The sequence below is a fragment of the Colossoma macropomum genome, unplaced genomic scaffold (genome assembly GCF_904425465.1).
Source record: "Colossoma macropomum unplaced genomic scaffold, Colossoma_macropomum, whole genome shotgun sequence".
NCBI lineage: Eukaryota > Metazoa > Chordata > Actinopteri > Characiformes > Serrasalmidae > Colossoma > Colossoma macropomum.
Window position 1 is genome coordinate 11,337,611 of NW_023494790.1, and position 11,771 is coordinate 11,349,381.

Here is an 11,771-nt window from a genome sequence, read left to right on the forward strand (position 1 = left end):
AACAGCGCTACCCATTTGCGCAGAGCCCTGACCTCAACCCCACTGAACACGTTTGGGATGAACTGAAATGTAAATTATGAGCCAGGCCCTCTCGACAAATGTCAGCACCTGATCTCACAAATGCTCTTTTGAATGGGCAAAAATTCCCGCAGACACAATTCAACATCTTGTGGAAAACCTTCCCAGAGGAGTGGAGCTCTTATAGCTATAATGGGGGGAGCAGCGTGGGGTTGGACATGCACATGTCTTTGGAAGGTCCAACAAGCTCATATAGGTGTGATGGTTAGGTGTCCACATACTTTTGGCCATAAAGTGTACATTATACAACACTGGTGGTCCATAGTTGAATTTAATAATACTGTCTGGTCTTTTTATCTCCTTGACGAATGACTGACAGGTGTTCAGAGCTAAACTCGCAGTAAAACCATCTCAGGCACGAAACCTCATTAGATTTTAATCAAGCTGTAGCAGAGTTTGACCTTCTGACCTTCTGCAGCTTTCCAGCTGCTACGAAATGTAATGACTGTCGCCTGAATGAGTGAAACATTTGTGTGGTCACACACCGTCTGGCTGGCTGTTTAGACTGTTTATTGTTTTGGGTAGCACAGACGTCGCTGTACAGCACCGAAGCCATCTAAAAGTTTCAGAATGAATTTAAATTGCTGGGCATGTTGGCTTTCAGCAGACCCAAAAAGAGAGAGAGAGAGAGAGAGAGAGAGAGAGAGGTAGATAAAAGTTCACTGTTTTGAAAGTATTAAATCAGTGTTGTTGCAGATACATGATTGTAAAATGATGATGACTCTTTTTCCAACAAATAATGAAAAATGAAGTTTAAAAATGTTAAAATTATTATGATTACCTTGTTATTAATGTTACCTTGATTGAAATTATGATCAAATGAATATCCAGAATGAAATTCTAATACAATTGATATACAGAATTAATTTCTAATAAAATAAATATCCAAAATTACTTTCTAAAATAATATTGAGAGCAAAGTTCTAATAATATTAATAATACAATAAAGTAATATAATATAGTAGTATATAGTAATGTTCCTAATAATAGTACTATTCAAAAACAAAAAAGTGCTAACAAAATTAATATCCAGAATGAATTTTAAATACAATTGAACAAAATGAATTTCTAACTAAATTAATATTGAGCAGGAAGTTCTAATACAATTCATATCCACAATTAATTTCCGGTAAAATGAATATCCAGAATAAAATTAGTATCCAGAATGATTTTCTAATAAAATTGGTGTCCAGTATGAATTTCAAATACAAGTAATACTCAGAATTAATTTTATAATAAAATTAATATCCAAAATTACTTTCTAAAATGTTTATTGAGAGCAAAGTTCTATTAATGTTGAAATGAAGTTCTAACAATCTTAATATCCAGATTGACATTCCAATAAAACCAATATCTAAAATGAATTTCTAACTAAATAAAACCTTGAGCATGAAGTTCTTATAAAATGAATACCCATAATTCATTTCTGATAAAATGAATAGCCAGAATAAATTGGTATCCAGAATGAATTAATAAAATTAATACCCATAATGAATTTCTACTAAAATTAATATCCAAAATACATTTTGAATAACATTAATATCCAGAATGAATTTCTAATAAAATTAACATCTAGAATGAATTTCTTAAAAAATAAATATTTTGAATGAAATTCTAATAAAAATAATATTTAGAATGAGGTTTTAATACATTAACATCTAGAATGAATTTCTAGTAAAATAAACATCTAGAATGAACTTTTAATAAAATTGATATCAGGAATGAAGTTCTAGTAAAATACACAACCAGAAAGATGTCAACATAAAATAATATTCAGAATAAAGTTATAATATAACATTTTTAGGCAGAATAAAACTATCTAGAACTAATTAATAATAATATTAATATCCAAAATGAAATTCTAATAAAATTTATGTCTGCAATGAAGTAATCAAATTCATTTTCAGAATGCCTCATATTTCCAAAGTAGTGATCAGATCTCAAAGCAGATAAAATAACAGTTATATGATAGCAGCCAATTACAGCATATTATTTTTTAAAACGTCTTGAATAAAACATAACAAAAGTGATTTTTACATTTCCTTGGTGACAAATGCTCTGTATAATAATGTGCATCATTGCTTTGCTGATCATTAATTAAAATGCACATGACGTTGAAGTGTTTGATATATGCATTATGATGTCTAGTTGATCATATTTAAAATAACACTGTGCATTACATTGTTATATATAAAATGTCAGAAAAAAATACCATGACAACTAAGGTTTGATTAGCAGTGGATGAAGTTGGCTGAAGAAAAAATCATTCAGGTGGTCTGATGAGTTTTTTTAACAGACTCTTCAATGCTTTGATTTAGGCCTGTTTTTCCATTCACTGGATCATGAGTCATCACTCACTGAACCACATGTTCACATTTCCATTTAATTCTCCATTCAGCTCCTCCATCTCAGACTGTCTATCACACAGAAGCGCCATTTAAATAGCCTTTAGCTGCAGATATGTGCATCCTGTAATATGAAGGACAGTATATTCTATGGCTGACAACAAAATGCCTGACTCAGGGAGGTCATCTCTACAAAAATTAAACCATTCTGTGAAAAGGACAATAGTTTCCCCTTACATGACCAATGGATGATGTCTGCTCAGCTGTTGCATAGCCAGGCGTGTCTTATTCCCTCACTATTTTACTTACAAGTAACCAGGCGATATATCTGAAGTGAGGCATATGCAGTCCAATGATCTGCCACTGCCAGTGAAGCAAGCCATCATTAGGCTGAAAAATCAAAACAAAGCCATCAGAAACTCTTACAATGTTATGTGCTGGGGATTACAGCGAAGCACACTAACAGACTGAACAAGAACATTAGCAAGGCCATCTCAGTCCTGGGGGCTAAATTGAACACAGTGGAGATGGTGGTTGAGAGGAGGATGCTGGCAAAGGTGTCAGTGATCATGAAGTACCCCTCCCACCCACTCCACAAAACACCACAGGGACAGAGGAGTATGATGAGCAGCAGACTGCTCCAGCCTCGCTGCAGGAAGGAACGCTTTCGCAGGTCATTTCTGCCTGCGGCCACCAGCCTGAACAACTCTGCACTCTGATTCATGAATTACTCATGTATCATTGTACCTCTATGTATCATCTGCACTGCACTTTATCGCTGCTTATTGACTGCTCATGCTTTTCTGCACAATGCTGTAGTTTACCACAGTGATGCATTGGGTGCTTTATTCATTATTGCAACTGTAAACTACCTCATCTGTGGATTACTGTGATTATAACACTGCAGCACTAACTGTAACAGTAACTGTGGCCTTAAATGTAACAGTAACTGTGGCCTTGACTGTAATAGCAACTGTGGCCTTAACTGTAACTGTGACTTTAACTATGACAGTAACTTTGGCCTTAACTGTAACTCTAACTGTAACTGTGGTCTTTAACTGTGGCCTTAACTGTAACTGTAACTGTGGCTTTAATTATGACAGCAACTGTGGCCTTAACTGTGGCCTTAACTGTAACAGTAACTGTGGTCCTAACTTTAACAGTGGCCTTAACTGTGGCAGTAACTGTGGCCTTAACTGTAACAGTAACTGTACCCCTAACTGTGACAGTAATGGTGGCCTTGACTGTAACAGTAACTGTGCCCTTAACTGCGACTGTGGCCTTAACTGTAACAGTAACTGTGGCCTTAATTGTGACAGTAACTGTGGCTTAAACTGTAGCAGTAACTGTGGCCTTAACTGTGACAGTAACAGTGGCCTTAACTGTAACAGCAACTGTGCCCTTAACTGTAACTGTGGCCTTAACTGTAACTGTAACTGTGGCCTTAACTGTAACAGTAACTGTGCCCTTAACTGTGACAGTAATGGTGGCCTTGACTGTAACAGTAACTGTGCCCTTAACTGTGACAGTAACAGTGGCCTTAACTGTAACAGCAACTGTGCCCTTAACTGCAACTGTGGCCTTAACTGTAACTGTAACTGTGGCCTTAACTGTAACAGTAACTGTGGCCCTAACTGTAACTGTGGCCTTAACTGTGACAGTAACTGTGGCCTTAACTGTAACAGTAACTGTGGCCTTAACTGTGGCAGTAACTGTGGCCTTAACTGTAACAGTAACTGTGGCCTTAACTGTGGCAGTAACAGAGGCCTTAACTGTAACAGTAACTGTGCCCTTAACTGTGACAGTAATGGTGGCCTTGACTGTAACAGTAACTGTGCCCTTAACTGCAACTGTGGCCTTAACTGTAACTGTAACTGTGGCCTTAACTGTAACAGTAACTGTGGCCCTAACTGTAACTGTGGCCTTAACTGTGACAGTAACTGTGGCCTTAACTGTAACAGTAACTTTGCCCTTACCTGTAACTGTGGCCTTAACTGTAACTGTAAATGTGGCCTTAACTGTGACAGTAACTGTGGCCTTAACTGCAACTGTGGTCCTAACTGTAACTGTGGCCTTAACTGTGAAAGTAACTGTGGTCTTAACTGTAGCTGTGACTGTGGCCTTAACTGTAACTATAAATGTGGCCTAAACTGTAACTGTGGCCTAAACTGTAACCGTGTGACCGGAAATAGGAAGAGGAAGGAGAGAGAAAAGTTTGGCCGTGTGGAAGTGAAGGTGGTGGTGTGTTTGGGGGAAAAAGAAGCTGCACATCCCAAAGCCACTCACTTTACACAGGAACCTATGCTCTCAGTGGATTCCTCTGATGTCTTGGGAGTAATTTGAAAGCAGGCCTGCTGTCCTAGTGAGATCTGTCCTGGATTGTTTTTTCTTCCTGCTAAGGACTTGTGGGATTTTGAAATGTGGGGTTTAGGGTATTGGGTTTGGACTTGGTGGACTTTGTAGACACTGGACACTATATATATATATATATATATATATATGGGGATTGTGTATGTGCGTGGGTTTATACAAATATGGAAAATCAGGTTATTGATTAAGGATGGTATTTTGTCTCTCTCCTGTTTGAAGTTAATTCTAATCTCTTCAACTCTTCAACAGTGTACTTTACTCAAACAACTTCAGTGCACCAAGGTCTAAATGTGAGTTTTTGTTTACTGGTCAGGGATTCAAACACTCTGTTACTCTCACATTTGCCACCATTTCAGCCAAAAAAACCCTACTTTGCATGAAAACAGAGATGCTTAACATCTGTATGTATCACAAAGCAATAATAAACCTTACTTGATGCTTCTTTATGATAGTTTTTTTTCTTTAAGTGTAACCTGTCAGGTCGCTGATGCAGTACGGTCTGCGAGCCGTGTGCCAAAATCAAAGACATTGCTTGACTATTATTTTACTGCTGGCCTGTTATTAGCAGCAGCTGTAGGAACGATATGAGCACCTGTGAAGAGTTAGATGTTAAAACAGGCAGATTTCTCTGATGCTGATAATCCCTCATTTACAGCGGAACATCATAGCAATGCATTCCCACCATCAGCAGACTGAACCAGGGTTCATTTGGAAGCAGACAGAGACACAAGATTTTTGCTGAACCACCGTTCATTTGTCTGTTGTGCGTTTGAGTAAAGACGGAGTGTTCACACCTGTCAAACCGAACCGAACTAAAGAAGTTCAATAGGCCTGTATTATTTTGTGTTATGGTTTGTATGATTATAATCATCTTTTTGTGTACTTTTTGTGTGTTTTTTTTTCAGGCATTTTAGTGGATTTTGGACATTTTGTGACTGGAAACTATAGAGGCAATCTGGCAACCCTGATTCTGAATCGTATAGTGTTTACTAGTGCAGCTTCTGCATCTTGACTCCTGTGTTCATTGCTCTGCATGTACAATTTGATCTTTCCTTCCTGAAAAAGCCTCCTAATTGCACAAGCCGAGATTTAATCACAGCCCTGAACCCCCAACCCTCCCCCCTCACCTGCTTTACAGGAAATAAAAAATTGATCTGATGCTGATACCTCCTAACACACAGGACTGCATCTCTGTTCTGATACCATGACAACAGCTGCTCATGTAATTTCATCTTAATGCCCTCCAGCTGCCTTCCTAGTCATGTAACTACATCACACAACCATTCACTGAACTTACAGAAATCTGATGTTTGGCCATATATGGACAGATAAGCCAGGCATATATTTTAAATTATATGTACATGTATGTTGTGCATCAAATGATGGTCATATATACATAATATATGGATCATATATGTCTGATAGGTAGGTGAACACATGTATAATGTATGGATCAAACATAAATGTCATATATTTGATATTTATATATTGGCATAGAGTAGATTTCTGTTTGTATCGTTCTTTTGAGCTGACTCTTTTCAGTGAATTGGTTGAACCAATTTTAAAGTTTAACCAACTTGAACGTTTCTGTAGCATCATTGCAACAGAAACGTTGCAACGTTTGCAACATTATATGTTGAATAAATCTAATAACATTCAAAACAACTCTCAAACACCACATATCAGTGGATTGGACTGTATGTTTCTCTACAGGTTGCCGTCTGCTGTTGATTCAGTACTGTGCTGATGATGGAATGGCATGAGTCAGTCTCACTCGCTCAACTGAGAGAATGAAAACAACTGAAAGAACCAAAAACCACTTCGAGATCCCAGCATGCTCTGTGTAGTTCTTGACTGAGCCAAACTTCAACAGGGAGTTGATGCCCTGTTGGAAAGACCAGCACAGACCAACAAGAATTCAGCTCTGGTCTAAGCTGGTTTATGCTGCTTAAGTGCTGGTCTGGTGCTGGTTGACCAGCAGACCAGCATCCAAAACAACATATGCTGGTTTTGCTGGTGACCAGCATATTAGCTTCCACTGGTGCTGACCAACATACCAGCTGGAACTTTTTACTCAAAATTAAGTAGTCTTTACTCATAATTAAGTAGTCTGGTGCTGGTTGACCAGCAGACCAGCATCCAAAACAACATATGCTGGTTTTGCTGGTGACCAGCATATTAGCTTCCACTGGTGCTGACCAACATACCAGCTGGAACTTTTTACTCATAATTAAGTAGTCTTTAGTCATTTACTAGCACAATGCTGATGAGATTTTCTGTATTGACAGTGCCAAGCTAGTGCACATTAGCCATCTGCCCTGGCTTAAAAGCAAACATTCTGGTCACTTTTTAGTTGGTATGTTGTGGGATTTAGTTTATATTAGTGGAGTAGCCTGTTAACTGATAACCTCAGGTCATCCTATATTAAAGAGGACAGAATTTAGTCCTATTACAGTAAATATAAAATGTAGAACAGGTTAACAGAGCCTGATATCAGTTGTTTATATATAGATATAAGTTATAAGCCTAAACTTACTTTCAATTTGTATTTTTGTATGTTGGTCTCACTGTATTCAGTTGATCAGCAATGGCAAGCAATACACAGCCCTGTGAGAACAACCAGCATAGACTTGCATGGCTGGTCATCAGCAGAACTAGCATATGTTGTGTTTTGGATGCTGGTATGCTGGTCAGCAGCAATGAAAGTTGATATGCTGATCACCACTAAAACCAGTATATGTTGTATTTCGATGCTGGTGTGCTGGTTAACCAGCATGACCATGCTGGAGTGTCTAGTTCAACCAGAACCAGACCAGCTTTGACTAGCACGAAATGCTTGCTGGTATGTACTTTTTTCAGACTTCCACTTTTCACTACCTCCTGCTAAGCGAAACTGAGAGAATTCTGAGCTCAAAGGCCTAAAAGCTTTCCCTGGCGTCTGTTTCAATGATCTTGAAATTTGTCTCACTAGTTACTTGATCTGGAAACTTTTTTTCAAATGGTTCTGCTAAGAATGCCCATGTGCATATAACTTTATCTATTCTCTGGTTTATCATTGATATAACAACCGTGTGAAGTGCCTGAAGGCAAACGCCAGAAGGTTGTCTATTCTGGCAGGTTTTTGATGCAAATAAAGCAGGTAAAACAAGATATGTAAAAAAACTATAACTGCACAAGAAAACCTGGAAAGACCTTGCAAAGCCTGTGTAGGAAATGAGACTGTAGGTGGCAAAGGTATCAGTGAAAAGCTGTGATGATAAACAGGTGTGAGGTAATGAGGGACAGGTGCTGGTAGATAATGAGCCTGTGATGTTGAACACTTTCAGTGTGAAGAGGGGTGGTGACGAGGGTGTTGTGATTGGTACAAAGTGTAAAAAGTTCAACTCAATTAGTTGCATTCACAAACCACAGCATTTCATTTTGTGTCAGAATTAACAGTGAACTAGTGCCTAGTTTCAAAAATGTGTAACTGCACTCTTATATACTGAGCATGTAGTTAAAGTACCTGCAGACCTTATGACTAAGAATATTGTGAACTGGTGGAAAAACTTAAACAAGTGATGCAGTCCTGCTAGGGTATGAAGGAAGTATCCACAAAAGGCCTAGTCCTTTATGAGCGAGGATGGGTCAAGGCTCACCACTTTTCCAAAAAATCATCGTAAAAAATCCTCAGCATTCCCCAGCCAGGTACTGCAGGGATTTTAGGCATTTCACCTGCTACAGTGCATAATATCATCAAAAGACTCAAGGAATCCAAAGAAACCTCTGTGTCTAAAAGGCAAGGTTGAAAATCACAAATGAATGCTTGTGACCTTTAACCTCTGAGACAGCACTGCATGCTTCTGTGATTAATATCACCACATGGGCTTGAGAATTCTTTGACAAACCATTGTCAATAAATTCTTTTGTCTACTTGCATTTGTAGACAACCATTGTCTACAAATGCAAGTTAAGAATGTACTATGAACAGTCATATGTCCACAGTGTCCGGAAACACCGCCGACTTCTCTGGGCTTGAGCTCGTCTGAAATGAACTGTGGAATCGTGTGATGTGGTCTGAAGAGTCAGCCTTTCAGATTGTTTATGGAAATAATGGATGTTGTGTTCTCCCAGCTAAAGAAGGAAATGACCATCCGGATTGTTACTAGCATAAAGTTCAAAAGCCAGCATCTGTCATGGTATGTCGGGTATTATTGGGTAACTTGCACATGTGTGAAAGTATCATTAACACTGAACGTATTTTGGAGCAAAATCTTTGCCATCTTTTTCAGAGACTTCCATGCTTATTTTACATGATTAATATTTTAACACCAGGCCACATTCTGCACATTTTATAACAGTATGGCTGCATAATCAGAAAGTGCAGGGGCTAGACTGACCTACCTGCAGTCCAGACATTATCTCATTTTGCCATTTTATTAAGCTTAAAAGACAACAAAGGCCCTGTATGGTTGCACAGCTGAAGACTTGCGTAACAGAAGAATGGAAAGATATGATGCTTTTACCTTTATCAGTTTGTGTCTTCAGCCCCAAACAAGTGTCGTTAAAAGGAAAGGTGATGTAACACAGTGGTAAACATGCTCGTTTTTTGGAGCAGGCATCAAAGAAAGACCTTATATTTAAAAAAACAAAGTTTACAAGATAGAGTATCAAGTACTGTATTTATTTACTGTTTTTAATTTAATTCAGGTCAAAAATAATGTACTAATCCCTGCTATTCAACATTCTATCCTGACTTTTTTAGAATTGAGGTGATCCTTAAAAAGATCCTGCAGAGTAAAAATTTGAAAGTCTTTTTCTCGATCAAACAAAAGGTCTGTGTCTTGGGAGCATGCAGTAAAAGGACGGGTGCAGGTTGCTCATGCACCTATGCTGCTCAATGCAGCAATGTGAGGCTAAGGTAACTGCGCTAAACTCGTTATGAGGCCGTTCAATTTGTCTCCATTCTCCACTATAGTGTGACCTCAGGGTGCCTAAATCATTTGAGCACTGCCCACTGCTGCTCGAGAGTGCTGATGCTGCCTGGACAATCTGTTGTGTAATGATATTCTCCTGTGGAGGTGCCAAGGTCCAGCAGAAATTACTTTTCCCTTTTTCTAGCACAATTTAGCTCATGAAAGCTTTGGTAACAAGCTGAGTCAGGTGGAAGGCTAAACTCTGCTGTAGTGGGTTTGGTGATGGTCATTTGAGAAAGACACCAAAGGAACATTACAGCACTGTCATTTTCTGCTGAAAAAGAATGGCTTGCACACACACTGAGCTATAGCAGTAGAAGTTGCTAACTGGATAGCAGTACTATTCAGTGTAGTTGCCCAGAAACATTGTTATGCTCTTGCCCAACATTTCCGTGCCTGTGATAGCCTCTTTTCTCTCAAAGCCAAAGTTAATATGCACCTCTTCACACAATACTGTTAGACACATACACTTACTGGCCACTTCACTGGGAACACGTGTACACATGCTCAGTTATGCAATTATGCAGTGCATAAAATCATGCAGTCAGGCCAAGAATTTCAGTTAATGTTTATATCAAACATAAGAATGGGATAAAAAAACTATGATGTTGTGGTTGTTGGTGCTAGGGTAAAGTGAATAACCACTCTTTACAACAGTAGTGACAGTGCCACTTTGAGGTGGATGGGCTACAACAGCAGAATACCACATCAGATTCCATTCCTATAAGCCAAGAACAGGAATCTGAGGCAGATACAGTGGGCATAGGCTTACCAAAACTGGACATTTGAACATTAAAAATTGCCTAGCCTGATAAATCTTGCATTCTGCTGCAACATACAGAAGGTAGGGCCATAAATTAATGTAAACAGTATGAATCCATGGAGTCAACCTGCCTTGGGTCAACAGTTCAAGTTGGTGGAGGTGGTGTAATGTTGTGGGGACTGCTTTCTTGGCATAGATTTGGAACCCTAATACCAATCAAGCATCGTTTGAATACCACAGCCTATCTGAGTATTGTTGCTGACCATGGGCATCACTTCATGGCCACAATTTATCCATCTTCTAATGGCTACATCCAGCATGATATGCATACTGTCATAAAGCACAAATCATCTCAAACTGGTTGCGTGAACATGACAATGACTTCAATGTATTCCAGTGGCCTTTCCAGTCACCGTATCTGAATTCAATAGAGCACCTTTGGGATGTGGTAGAAGAGTAGATTCACAGTATGACTGTACAACTGACAAATCTGCAGCAATTATGTGATGCAATCACCACGACATAGACCAGAATCTCTAAGGCTGCCTGTGCACGGTCGAAACTTTTACACAACTAGTTGCCTGCAACATAAATTTCGTGCAAATTGACAGTTATGAAGCAATTCAGAAACAAAGTTGCATGCAGTGAAGTTACTCCACTTGACAGCTGAATTAGCTGCTCATAATTTTTTTAAATACCGTATCATACCGTCTCTTTTTCAGCCACCCAGTAAACGTTTTCATTTCATGACATTTGTCATGGCATGATGGTTTGATGCATTATCTGCATTGTGACTGTTGTGATTGGTTGTTTCAAGTAGTTGAGTCACTTGTTAATTGTTGCAGCTGAGTTTTAAATGAGTTGCAGGACACTTTGCATTATGAAACTCCAGGGCAATTTGGTTGCATGTAACTAAAATTGAAGTTTCACGTAACAGAATTTTTCCAGCGCATTGTTGACTTCATACCATGAAGAGTTCAGGCTGTTTCAAGAGAAAAGGAATGCAGTTATATGTCTGTATGTGTTATATATACTTTTTGTATTTTATTTCTTTGCAAATCTCTCCTTACTTCTTTTCTATTTTCAGGGCCTTGTTATTCAGTTACCAGTGTTGTGTGTGTCTTATTTTGATTTTTGTGCCTGCATGTCTATATTGTCTGGGTTCAAGCTGTTTATGTAATAGAATTTTTCTTGTAAAGCGTCCTTGTGGGTAAGAAAGGCACTATATAAATAAAACTTATTAACTTATTGCTCAACCAG